The 12,180-nt window shown below is 42.9% G+C and overlaps 1 protein-coding gene across 5 annotated transcripts in view; it reads left to right on the top strand.

Moving 5' to 3' along the window:
* ZNRF3 (zinc and ring finger 3) overlaps window positions 1-12,180 on the top strand; it is a 98,292-nt gene that overhangs the window by 70,787 nt on the left and 15,325 nt on the right. The window contains exon 1 of one of the 5 annotated variants that reach the window (XM_064466744.1): window positions 10,631-11,304. The exons of 3 other annotated variants lie outside the window; for them this stretch is intronic. The gene's annotated coding sequence lies outside the window, so the exon portion shown is untranslated. Of the gene's footprint in view, window positions 1-10,630; window positions 11,344-12,180 lie in introns of those variants that run through there. One more of the 5 variants, XM_064466743.1, reaches the window with a different exon arrangement.

Below are 12,180 nucleotides of genomic sequence, written 5' to 3'. Positions count from 1 at the left end.
TATTCTACTGGATACCAAAGGAATTTTACACACCTGTGTTCATTCAGAAAGGTTGAAGTCCCTGGCTGGGGGTTACATGCACATTCTGTAGTCTTGGATGCAGGTGCTCATCCCTTACAGAGCGGACAGAATCTCCGGGGAAATGCGCTACAGCGTTTTAACTCTAATGTGTGTAGAAATGAAAAGACATTTGCTGCTTGACGACTCATCTCGGTGTATAGGATGTCTGTTTGAACACACTCTCATAGACTGCATGCAGGCACTTAATAACCCTGCAAGGAGCACTGCATTTTCTGTCACTGTTGAGACTTGGATCTACTGTGCTATCACCTCAGGTTATCTCTGAAATGACCTTGTTTACAGTAGATATCAACCTAAGGATGAAGGCCAGCTACTTAAGGATGAGGCTAAGCAAGACAGATGATACTAAGCAGAAGACACTGTGAATTTTCATTCCTATCAGTTACTTACATTAGAAAATAGGTATATACCCAAAATTGGCCCGAATCACTCCTAATTTTTCATACTTAGTCATGCTTCCTTTCATTTCTTCTCAGCACTTTTGGTGGGTCGTGGTCATATTCTTATCTTGTCTTACCTTCCAGATAGCAGTATGGTATTAATAAGCACAAAGCTCTTCAGCCTTTTGAAAAAATTCTGGTTAATTTAGATGTGTCAGTATATCTTGGACAGACTACTGTACATGCCTCAGACCTGTTCTGTACTCTTTACATAATTTCACACAGGCTGAATGTTTAAAATGTTTCCTCTTTCCTAAAATATTTAAATATTTACCTATAGCTGTGGGTTAGGAACCATGGCCCAAAACTGTTGTTTTGTTGAAAAGAACTTCCTGCAATAAGGTGAAGCTTTTTTTCTCAGGAGGATTGAACTTGCCCATTGAATTGCCTGAGATTGGATGGAATTCCTGCAGGACTTAAAATTTTTGAAAGCTTTGCCTTCTCCCATTCTAAATGCAAGACGTAATTCTTGTAATTCTTTGTTTTCCCTTTTGACGTACATACATACCAATTTATATTTTTAAGGTAGTTTTCTATGAGAGCGCATGCCTTGTGTATCTGAGAAGGGAGGAACTTTTGTACATTCTAACTACTTACATAGCTTGGGTACTACAGGGATGGCTTCTTACAGTGCTCTGGGTTAATAGTTCCTTTAATGTACAAGTCCTCCAACACTTTCTCATATCTCAATTTTTTAATGACTTCTCTCAGCACCACAGCATGCTTGTATGTATGTTTATATAATTATCTTAGGTCTGGTTTGCTGTTTCTAGTTCATCTACTTTCGGTACACCTTCAATGCAAAGATAAAGTTAAGAATTATCTGGGTTGGCTCTAGTGGTGTTTTATGGTATACGATTCTTTAGTACATAATTCCTATTATATACTCATCTTGTGACCATTATATTTTGGAGGTAACATTATATAGGAATTGTTGCCCTGAAAAAGCTTGAAGGGTTATAAAATGTAGGAGCATTTCTGTGTAACACCATCAATTGTCGTGAACGCACCCACCCACTTCAGAACCTAGCATGCTCTGTGAATATGTTACCTAGTTCAAGACCTCAGTCCCTTCCTGTGCCCTCCTTGAGTGCTCACCCTTCTCTCTGTGACTGTGCCTTCTCATAGCAACCAGGCTGCTGGCCCGCAGAAAGGTCTGTGATAGCAGAGGGCAGGTTTTGTGGAACGGAGGCCCATAACTCTCAAATCTGTCTCAAGAGATTTGCAACCAGCAGGCTTCGCTGTGTTCAGGATTAAATAAATGTCTTTTTCATGTTGTTTTTACTTGGTCTAGACTCAGAACTGATAACAGTGTTTCTCTGTAATCCCAGGAAAGAGAGATACTCTTGGTTTTTTCTTCTTCATTTTTAACTACATGAGGGCTTCTCAGTACTGAGTGGTATGGATCACATTGGTATATATTATTAATGTGATTACGTACTGCATGAGCTGATATTTTTCTTCAACCAGAGCACACAGTTTTTAAAGTTTTACAATTTTTTTTTTTATGGAGAAGTACCTTGGTTTTTAATTGTGATTAGATTTTTAAATTTAAAAATACTGCTTTGTACTTTCTGAACTTCTTAATTGGTAACGCAATGGTTGTAATGCCATATAAAGCAGTATTTATAGGGCACATGTATAAAACATATCTGAAAGTCCCACAGAGGTTGAGTATTCCAGTCAGAAAGGGGTTTTATGCTGGTGTGATACTCAGAGATTTTACTATCTTGTCATATTCTGCTTTTGCTTTCAGACAGAAATCTGGAAGTTTCTTTTTCGTTATCTCAGACGAGGTTTGAAATGGCATCCTGCTTATGCTTGGCTTAACTTGGTTTCTGGAATTACTGGGGAATTGTACATTAACAGGGCTGAGGCATCATTTGGTTAATTTATAACTTCTTCTGTTTGCAAAGTAGATGGTGTCCTTTTCTCCTTCCTCCTCTGTCCTGCAGATTTGGCCTGTGGCCTGGCTTTCTAGCTCCAGTGGTGGTTCAAGGGGCAAGGTATTTTTGGTGGTTGTCTGAGCCTGATAGCAGTGTAGGGGAGAGAGAGGGGATGCCTGTATTGTTCAGATGTTGGTGTCTGTGTTCTCTGTAGCTCTGAGAGAAAAAGAGATTTTGCGGTTTGACGATTGTAAGGAAAAGGTGTATTGGACATAATGCTGTGGGGTTTCTGCAAGATTCTCAGTGGTAAGCAGAGTGCAGCAGACTGTTTTGCTGGAGTGTCTTTGCCTGTGGCTGACATTGCATGCTTTTGCAAGTACAATTGTGAGTCTGTGCTAGAAATGGGTTTTATTCTGCCAAGGAGATCACATTATATTTTCTTTTCCCCAACTGTAGCTGCTGCTAACTGAATATATTATGGATAGTCAAACATCAATAGGAAATGCACATCCTTGCATACTTTAGCAGATAGTGTTCCAGATGTATTTTCAAAATCATCTGAATAGTAATATCCACTGTAGTTGACGTTTAGCAGCCAGTATAGTGGTGTTCTTAAACATGCTGACAGATTTTACTGAGCTGTTTTTTTTTCCCTCCTCCTTAATGGGGCGTCTCTCTTGTGCCAAATTATGGGGAGAAGCATCTAAAGCATTCCAGTAGAGGGGTACTTTCCTTTTTGCAGTAGTATGTGTAGTGCTGTAAAGCCTGCTGTGCTGTGATATGGAATCAAGGTGGAAAGAACTTTCTGAAATCCATGTGTGTCTTAGTCCTGATAGGAGATTACACTTGGCTTGAAGAGAGAACGTTTACACCAAGCAGAAGTCACAATCACACAAAAAACAGGCTTGGATTTTATTGCCTAGCTTCACATGATGCCATTTCTGTCGCATTGAAAATCTAATGCTGCCATCCATAGAACAGGGGTGCAGTTTATACCCACTGCTCAGCTTAATAGGGTTCTTTAAGATATACCTCTCTTCTGAAGAAGTTAAGGGCTTTGAGAGCATCAAGGTCAGAATGCCATTCAGCTGACTGAAACGGCAAACAGGCGGTGGCAACACCTGCTTGTCCAGACCTGCAGATTGATCGTGCATTTTATGTAAGAACCAGTGGTCTCTTTCTCATCTATAGAACTTTCTGGGTTTGTCCATACTTAACTGAAGACTACTTAAAACTCAAGAGTCTCTGCAGAAGTTAAACCCTGATAATGTAGGCTCCTGATGCTTATTTCAGCACCGAAGTTGTCTTCTGCTAATAGAACAAAATCAAATGAGGACAAATCTGGAGAAGGCAACTAGAAAAGCCGATATTCTAAAACCTGGTACTGCGTTTTCTGTATCATAGCTCTGGTAATTTTTGTGTACATCTTTGTGGTCTCACTTGATCTTGATATGGAGAAACCAGGTGCAAATCAGTTGGTTTGTGAGCACTAAAATTATTGGAACGGATTTTGCTACTTTGAGTCTGCTCGACAGAAGACCACGGCCACTGAATTGGTATATTCAGTATTAATTTTGGTGGAATATTGCAGATGGAAACCTCATCCATTCAGCTATATTCCCCAGCAGTCAACATTTGAAATTGTTGAGCTGCCTTTCCAGAGCAATAAAGCAAGACACTGGACCTTTTCACTGAAAATCAAGTCCCTTGGAGTTACAGAGTATACAAGTGGCTTGATACTGAGCATTGCTTACATGTTACCAATATGCTCTGTGAGAGGCTGACTGCTTATTTCAGAAGACCAAAGATGGCTGATGAATAGAATTAGCTATAAAAAAAGATTCTACTTCACGCTGCTTGCATAATCCCACTCTTTTGGCAGATTAATGACCACTAACTCCACAATGTGGAGAGTTCTGACATGGAATATTGGATCTGATGGGCTGGGTTAAACAGAAAATATGCCTTGAGTTCAATGATTTTTAGTTCATAGAGGAGTTGAGGGGGGAAACCTCAAAAACTGACAGAGGGAATGCAAGTTTGGTCAGGCTGGCTCAGTTCGCGGCTAAATAAGGATGTATAACCAATTTTCTTGACAAGTTGTTCAAAAGTCTCTGCACAGAGTTAGAGCATCCCAATTATCATATTTTTCTGCCCCAAAAAGCATGAGATGTATTGGAAAAAAAGAAAAAGGAGAAGGAAATGAAAGAGGAAAAAGACACAGTTATACCTGCTGGAGCTGTGCTGTTTTCCTCAGTTCTGACTAAAACCAACATTTTGCTTTTGGGGTCCATAAGACTGTCTTCTGCATATGGTATCCTCACTCTTTCTTCTGCTTCCTGTCTTGTTCATTTTGGAGGACCAGCTAATAGTACATGCTGGCACCTGATGGAATAGAGTTGTTATAGTTTGCTAAAAGCAGTTTACTGGCACCTGTACTGGTTACCACCTCAACCATTGCCCAATCTACCCCTCCCTGTCTTTATAATTTTCTTAACCCAGAGAATAAATCAACTCCCTCATGTACCACATACCATAGTTATAATTAATATTTATCTACAGTGCGCAAAGTTCCAGGAAGAGAATTCCTAGAGTTGGATGAACGATCCAACTAATCCAGGGAGACAGATACTTAGTTCTTAATGTAAGAGCATTTTTGAGAATATAGAGTTAGAACAACAGGATATATCTGTGGGTTTATGCAGGCAGACAATACTTTTAAAGCTTTAAATACTTTTCTCCCTTTAGTCCATCAGTTTTATCTGGGATGCTAACGTTAAAGAAAAAAAGTGTATTTCTAAATAGTAATCTTGTTCTACCAATAGCCATTTTCAACAGAAGGTATTGACTTACTATCCTAATAAATGTGTAATGTATTACTATGTTGATGTAAATGGAAGGGCTAAAAGTGATTAATGGACTTTGTTTTCCCCACCTATGGTTCCAAGCGTCAGTTCTTCTCTCATCTGTAATTTATTCACTTCGCAACCCATCAGATTAGTGTCATGTCCTCATATGTAAATACAGCTGTATATTGTGAGGGAATTCTAACTCTGGCAAAGAAGTAAATGTGATGAATAAAGGCCAATGTTGTTGGTATGGTATGATTTTTCTCTTGAATGGGGACCTTGTTAAGCAGCTTTTCTTCTTATGTTGGTTTCTTCACTGCTGCATAATAACTGACATTAATTGGAATGAGGCCAAACTAGAAAGCAGAGGAGGTGGTGCTTGCAAGGTTCGTATCTGCAAGCATGTAAGGTCCTTCTAGATGTCAGCAAGTGGCCGACCTTCTTACTGTTTTGGTTGTTGCTGTCCTACCTGATTTGAATGAATGAGAGGAAGCAGTGCACCTGCTTAATAATCATCTGGTCCCTTGGGTTGAAAGTTTGTCTCATCAAGGAAGTTGTTGCTTCCTTATTGTATTAGTCTGGCCCACAGGAAGGGAGTGCAGAGCTCTTCAAATTTTCTGGTGTTCTTTGAGGTAATAACTAAAATTTCCTCGGGCCTGGAGATGTGAAGAGATACTTTCGTCACACTTACGTCATACGTGTTTACTCTCATCCTCTCTAGATTACAGGGTCTAGTAAATTCTTTGACATTTTAATCTGAGACAGTATTAAATGTGCATCTTACTGGTAGTGGTTATCAACAGTGAGTTCAAGTAGCTGTCTAAAATACACTCTAAAATAACTTTTCATCAGCCTTCTCCATGAGCTATGACAATCTCTATGCAAGTTAAAACACTACAGAAAAAGAAATTAAGCCAATATTATGTTTTGGAAAAAAAATCTTTTAAAAATGTGTAATAAACACACCGCATCATTTTGTTTACATTTTTCTTTGAGTATAAAGTAGCCAAATGTATTCTTCAGCAGAGGGCTTCTGATAAAATCCTAGGCTGGTGATGTTTAAGGAATTGAGGAAGGGCAAATTCAAAGGTGGTATTTGTATCCCTGATCATTTTTACTTTAGAGGTGCACACATCCAACATTCAACTAGAGAAGACAGCCATATGTCTACCATGAAGAATGAATGAAGTCTAGCAAATGGCAGATCTCTTTTTAATGTTCATTTATAAAGAAAAACTTACGGTGTCATTTGAAAAGATTCCTAAAGTGGCTGAAACTCTTAACAATGCACAGGCAAGGTGCATATTCTCTATATGTTATGATATAGACAAGTACAAATGTTTGCTCATTATTTTAACAGCCTTCTTCATAAGTTTGATTGCCTTAATCTGCTGTTGTAATCTTCTCCCCTCCTGAACAAATTACTTAATCCAAGTTATAATCTTAAATAATAAAGTTTACTGTAAAGGGTTAGCAAAATAAGCAATCCAAAAGAAAACAGACCTTTTTGCACTTTCTCTGCGTTTTCATGACTGGTGTCAGTAAGTACTACTAGACTCTGTCCAGGCCCAGCTTGCACGTGCTTAGGAAGATGGGGTTTCAGGGTTCCTTTATCTCTGCGCCAGGGATACCTTATGTCCATCTTTTGATGGTACTATTTAATCCTGAGAGATTCAATTCTGTTGTACAGTCCTGGGCTTGGTGCATTTAGGGCAAAATAATTCATTGCTTTCTTGCATTTTATTCTGATCCATGTGTTTTGATCAAATCTATAGATTGAACAAGGACTGTGAGATTGACAAGGCTGGACATGCTGCAATATGAGGTTTAATAAGTTAAAACGGGACCCCTAGACACTTGTCTTTTTTGTCCTTTTTATTTTTAGCCCATTCAAACTAGGTATTATGTTTAGTTTTGTAGTATTATTAATGCAGAAGACAGTAGATTTTTGAAGCTTGTGTTTTTCGGCTTTCTAAGGGGAAACACTACTAACTTGCTTGATTGTTCCATGCCTGGCTTATGATTAACTGAAATGTCTCTGAACCACTTTTAAGCTGTTGTATACTACGTCAGAGACAAAGAAGAAAAAATCCAATAGAAACTGCTGTGAAGGACTTGAAAATAGTAATTTTAAATGGCACTAATATAAAAAAAATCTGGTAGTTACTCTTAATTCTATTACCAACAAGAATAGAGATTTTTATGCAGTTCTGAGCTAAGCTGATTTTGCATGTACTTTCAGGGGCTAAAAAAATCACAGAACTTGAAATCAGTACACAAAAACTTTAGTTCAAATGGAGGCTGGATCTCTATACAAGTAAAATCAGTACACAAGAAAAGGTTAGAGTGGATATTGGAATACAGTTTCTAGCATTTGCTGCTGTGATAATTGAAATAAATTGCTGCAAAATGTTCAGTGCAGTTATGGATGGAAATTCTCTGCACTTTAATTACAGCTTTTGTTACTCCAGATTGCTAGGATAAATTCTAAATACAAATATTATTCCTCATCAAGTAGTTTGCTCTGCCTGTATCACCACTCCATAATGTTATCATGCTGTAAATGGGCCTCTTCCTGTTTCTTTGCCCTTTCAGGAATTCTAAAGTTTTATTCTTCCCCTCTAATTGTGCAGTATAGGCTACTTCTGTATGGCCAGTCTGTTACCTACATCCACTGAAAATGCTTCTTGTTACTCTGTCTTCTCTTTGGCCCCTGTGCTTCTGGTGATATTGTAGCTGCATTTATTGGGACATTCTGAAACGGGTCTGTGAAAGGAATTTGCTAAAGTTACTGCTGCTCAGAAGATCTGAAAACCAGAACTGGAGATTTTTTCACAGAATCAGACTCACAGAATGGCAGGGGTTGGCAGGGCCCTCTGGAGCTCACCCCGTCCCACCCCCTGCTGGGGCAGGCACCCCCAGAGCAGGGGCACAGGGCCGCGTCCAGGCGGGGGGTGAATGTCTCCAGGGAAGGGACCCCACAGCCTCTCTGGGCAGCCTGTGCCCCTGCTCTGGCACCCGCACAGGGAAGGAGATTTTTCTCATGTTTAGCTGGAACTTCCTGTGTTCCAATTTGTGCCCGTTGCCCCTTGGCCTGTCGTTGGGCACTATTGAACAGAGTCTAGTCCCATCCCCCTGACACCCACCCTTCAGATATTTATAAGCATTGATAAGATCCCCGCTCAGTTTTCTCCTCTCCAGGCTGAACAAACCCAGGTCTCTCAGCCTTTCCTCATAAGGGAGATGCTTCGGTCCCCTGATCGTCTTCGTAGCTCTCCGCTGGACTTGCTCGAGCAGTTCCCTGTCCTTCTTCAACTGGGGAGCCACAAGTGGACGCAGCACTCCAGATGTGACCTCACTACGGCAGAGTAGAGGGGGAGGATAACCTCCCTTGCCCTGCTGACCACACTCCTTCTAATGCACCCCAGGACACCGTTGGCCTTCTTGGCCCCAAGGGCACGGTGCTGGCTCAGGGTCAGGTTGCTGCCCACCGGCACTCTCAGGACCTTCCCAACAGAGCTGCTTTCCTCCTCCTGTAAGTGTCCAGACCTGTGAGGGCCTTCTCAGCGCACTGCAGTCAGTATTGACGGGGCCTAAAGGCAGGGCTGGTACATGGGAAAGGGAATTTAACTTAATCAGAGCTATCTCTGAGTTCATACAATGAGCAATATGAGATTCAGGCTGTGATATTCTTACACAATTTCCTCATCTGGGGAGCACACAGGGAGCTGGTTAGAGCTAATAGAGGAAAACAGGGCTGCCAGTGGACAGCATGAACCCTTTTATTGCATGCAATACGATTGCGACAAGAGATGCATACAGGAGGACTCCTTGGTTTTGTAACAAATCTCCACAGTTGGAACTTCATTCCTAAAAATGAAAGAAGAAACCGAGGCAATGCCTCTTTTTTTCAGTCATATAGTCCCAGATTTTTATTACATCTCCCTTGCTGTGTTCTACTGAATAGTTTGAGAGGTTGTTTTTTAAATAAGGCAGTTCTCAACCACACCACTTAGACAAAGTTGCATAGGTTGCAAGTGCAAACCATCATTATTTTTACACCATCATTACATATAACACAAGGGGGAAATGCCCGTAACAATCAGTTGCCCCCTGTAAAAATAACGTGTCTCCCTTCCACAAAAAGTACAGTAGTTTCAGACAGTGAGTCAAGGTTATGCTTGTCCAATAAGATTCCAGGTGACTTGTCTCTAGTCTATAAAGACCTACTTGTACCTAACCTATATTTTGTGTTTTACTATGTTTGTACTTGAGGACAAAAGAATTTTTGAATTGCCAATACAGGGCTTGCTGAAGATCGTTGTCATTTCTGGTCCTGCTTCTAGGACCAAGGTGTGCTTCGTGCTCTTTACATGAGTATTTTTGTGCAGTTGAGCCCTGTGTTTGTGCATGCCAGGCATCTAGTTAGCTGCTGATCTATGCAGAACATGTAACTTCCCTGGAGCTCCAGTCGGGATGTGGGGGCACTTTACAGAAAAAAATAAAAGTTATGATGGTGGTGCTTGCATACAGTGGCCACACAGAGCAAACATCTCAGAGGCCAGTGCTCTGTAGTAGTGTAGTATTTCAGACTTGGAATGCAATGAAAGACGGGGAGGTGGTTGTCACTATGATCACGGAGTGATCATTTGAATCACTAAAAGTCCATTTATCAATTTTTTTGTTTTGTTATTTTAGGGGAAAAAAAAAAGGAAGAATAGTGCTATGTAGTGATAGTAATTTATTTTAAACCACGGAAGACAAATCATCTCAGAAAGGGACATGCCTGGCACCTTTACTGCTTTCTGTCAGTTCCATTGGGAACTGAACCGAGGAAATGCTGTGTGTGTTTGCCTCGGGTGTTGTAAAGGCAAAGCACGTACCCCTCATCCAACGTGCATTTTGCTTTTGATCTAGCTTTTTGCCACTTTGCTTAGGAAAAAAAAATTATTTAGGAGCAGTCTTTAAATGCTGGATAGCCCAAAATGAAGGAAGTCACATGCCTATTATAGAGTGGCATTATTTTAGGCGGCACTTACATTGCTGTGTTATTTGGATATTACAGACTGGCATTACTTTAAGCGGGACTTACATTGCTGTGTTATTTTGAGCTGTCTTGAGTAGCGGACAGGATATTTTAACGACGTTTTGCCTTTAATTACCCTACAGGTTGTTGGGGGTGAGGAAGGCGGGCGGAGCGCCTTTGCAGGCCGCCCCCCCGGGAGCGAAGGGGGCGAGCACCGGACCGCACAACCGCGTCCGCGCTCAGGGCCCGGCCCGCTCGCGCTCGCTCCTCAACCAAGTGCAGCCGTTTTAAAACCGAGCCGGCGGGGGCGGCGCTCTCATCTCCTGCCAGCCGAACCTGGCGGGCCGGGCGGGCTGCCGCCAAGCCGCGGAGCCGGGAGCGCCGGAGCGGCCTCGGCGGGGCGTGCCGCCGGCGGGTCGCCTCGTCCGCGGCCCCCGCACGTTTCTCCGGGACCGGGGGTCTCGTACAGGGCCGCGCTCCCCCGTGACTGCGCTGACAGACTGGGGCGCGTCTTCCCAGAGCGACCGCAGCGGCCCCGTCCTCGGGATCGGGACTTAAACCGTGGCACGGGAACGAACTCCGTGTTTCCCGGCGCTCCCGGCGGCCGCCGCGCACCCCCCGCTCCGCGGGCGCAGCGTCACTTCCGCGACGCGGCGGGGGATGTTTGCGGGCAGGGCCCGCGCGCCCCGCAGGGGCGGCGTGTGCGGGGCCGCGCTTCGGCTCCTGCCTGCGGGCAGGGCCGGGCCGGGCGCGTCAGGCTGGACTGAGCTGGGCTGGATTGAGCCGAGCCGAGCGCTTGCGAGCCTTGGGCCGGGGTGGCCGCTGGCCGGGAATGGCGAGGGTGCAGAAGGAAGGGGCGCCAGTGAGAGCCGCTGGTGGAAGGCGGCTCGGGCCTGCCTTTGCCTGGGGCCTGGCACAAACCGCCGGTTGCAGTTGGCCGCATTTAAACGAGCTCAGCAAGTTTGCAGACGGTCCGCCCCGCTCGCTGTTATCTGCTCCGGCACGGTTTTTGAACTCAATTGGTACTTTTCATCTCTTAACATCTGATTTTGCAATACAAAGTAAGGAATACCGATTACATCTCGGTGGTGGGAAACTTAATGAATTGCTGCACCGTGTACTGCTCGTTCGGTGTGTTTGCAAAATGAAGGTGGTTGGGTGTTTTTTTTTCTGAACCAACCTGCGAAATATCTTTAAAAATGCCTTCAGAGATCAAAGTGCCTTGCTTGTTGACTGACCATCCTGAAAAAACAGTCTGAATGGCCTGAACGCTTCTACAAGCACTGAGTGTCTGTAAGAGGTGCCTTCTAGGGAAACCTGGATGAGCTTTCACCTCAGGGCCGCTGCAGCGGAGAGCGTGTAGTACATTCCTTTTAACTTTTCCTCCCCAACAGCTATTAGTGATTAGCCAGGTGTGCTGACTTCAAAGAGGACAAATACCTGCTGGGCTGAGAAGGAGACCCTGTTTGGGAGTTGGCTTCCCTCGTGCACTGTCTGAGGGGCTTGGTTAATTTGAAATAAAAACAAAATATAAGAGTAGAGCAAAGAAAGTGACCTGTAGGTGTTCAAACTAACACCTCTGTACTGACCAACGTTCTTCTTTGGAAACACTGAGTGATATTTAATAATTTATCACTTTCATATATTTCTTTTATAGCCCAGTTTGAGTTCAGGTTCTGTTAGTCTCTGTGAAGAGCCAGTGTCCTCTTGTTTGGTACTGTGATGGCGATAGCTGTCATCGCTTGGAGAAATAGTTACTTGCATTCTGCATCTGACAAAGGCAGTTTGAAAGGCTTTTAAAGTTACTGGGAATGTTTGCTCTGTGGTGCCATTGAGCAACGTTCGAACAGAACGTACAGAGGCATAGTGGCAAAAACTGGTAAAAATGCCGTGTCTTA

Source organism: Phalacrocorax carbo, chromosome 15, assembly GCF_963921805.1.
Source record: "Phalacrocorax carbo chromosome 15, bPhaCar2.1, whole genome shotgun sequence".
Lineage (NCBI taxonomy): Eukaryota > Metazoa > Chordata > Aves > Suliformes > Phalacrocoracidae > Phalacrocorax > Phalacrocorax carbo.
This window is presented reverse-complemented; position numbering and strand designations above follow the sequence as displayed.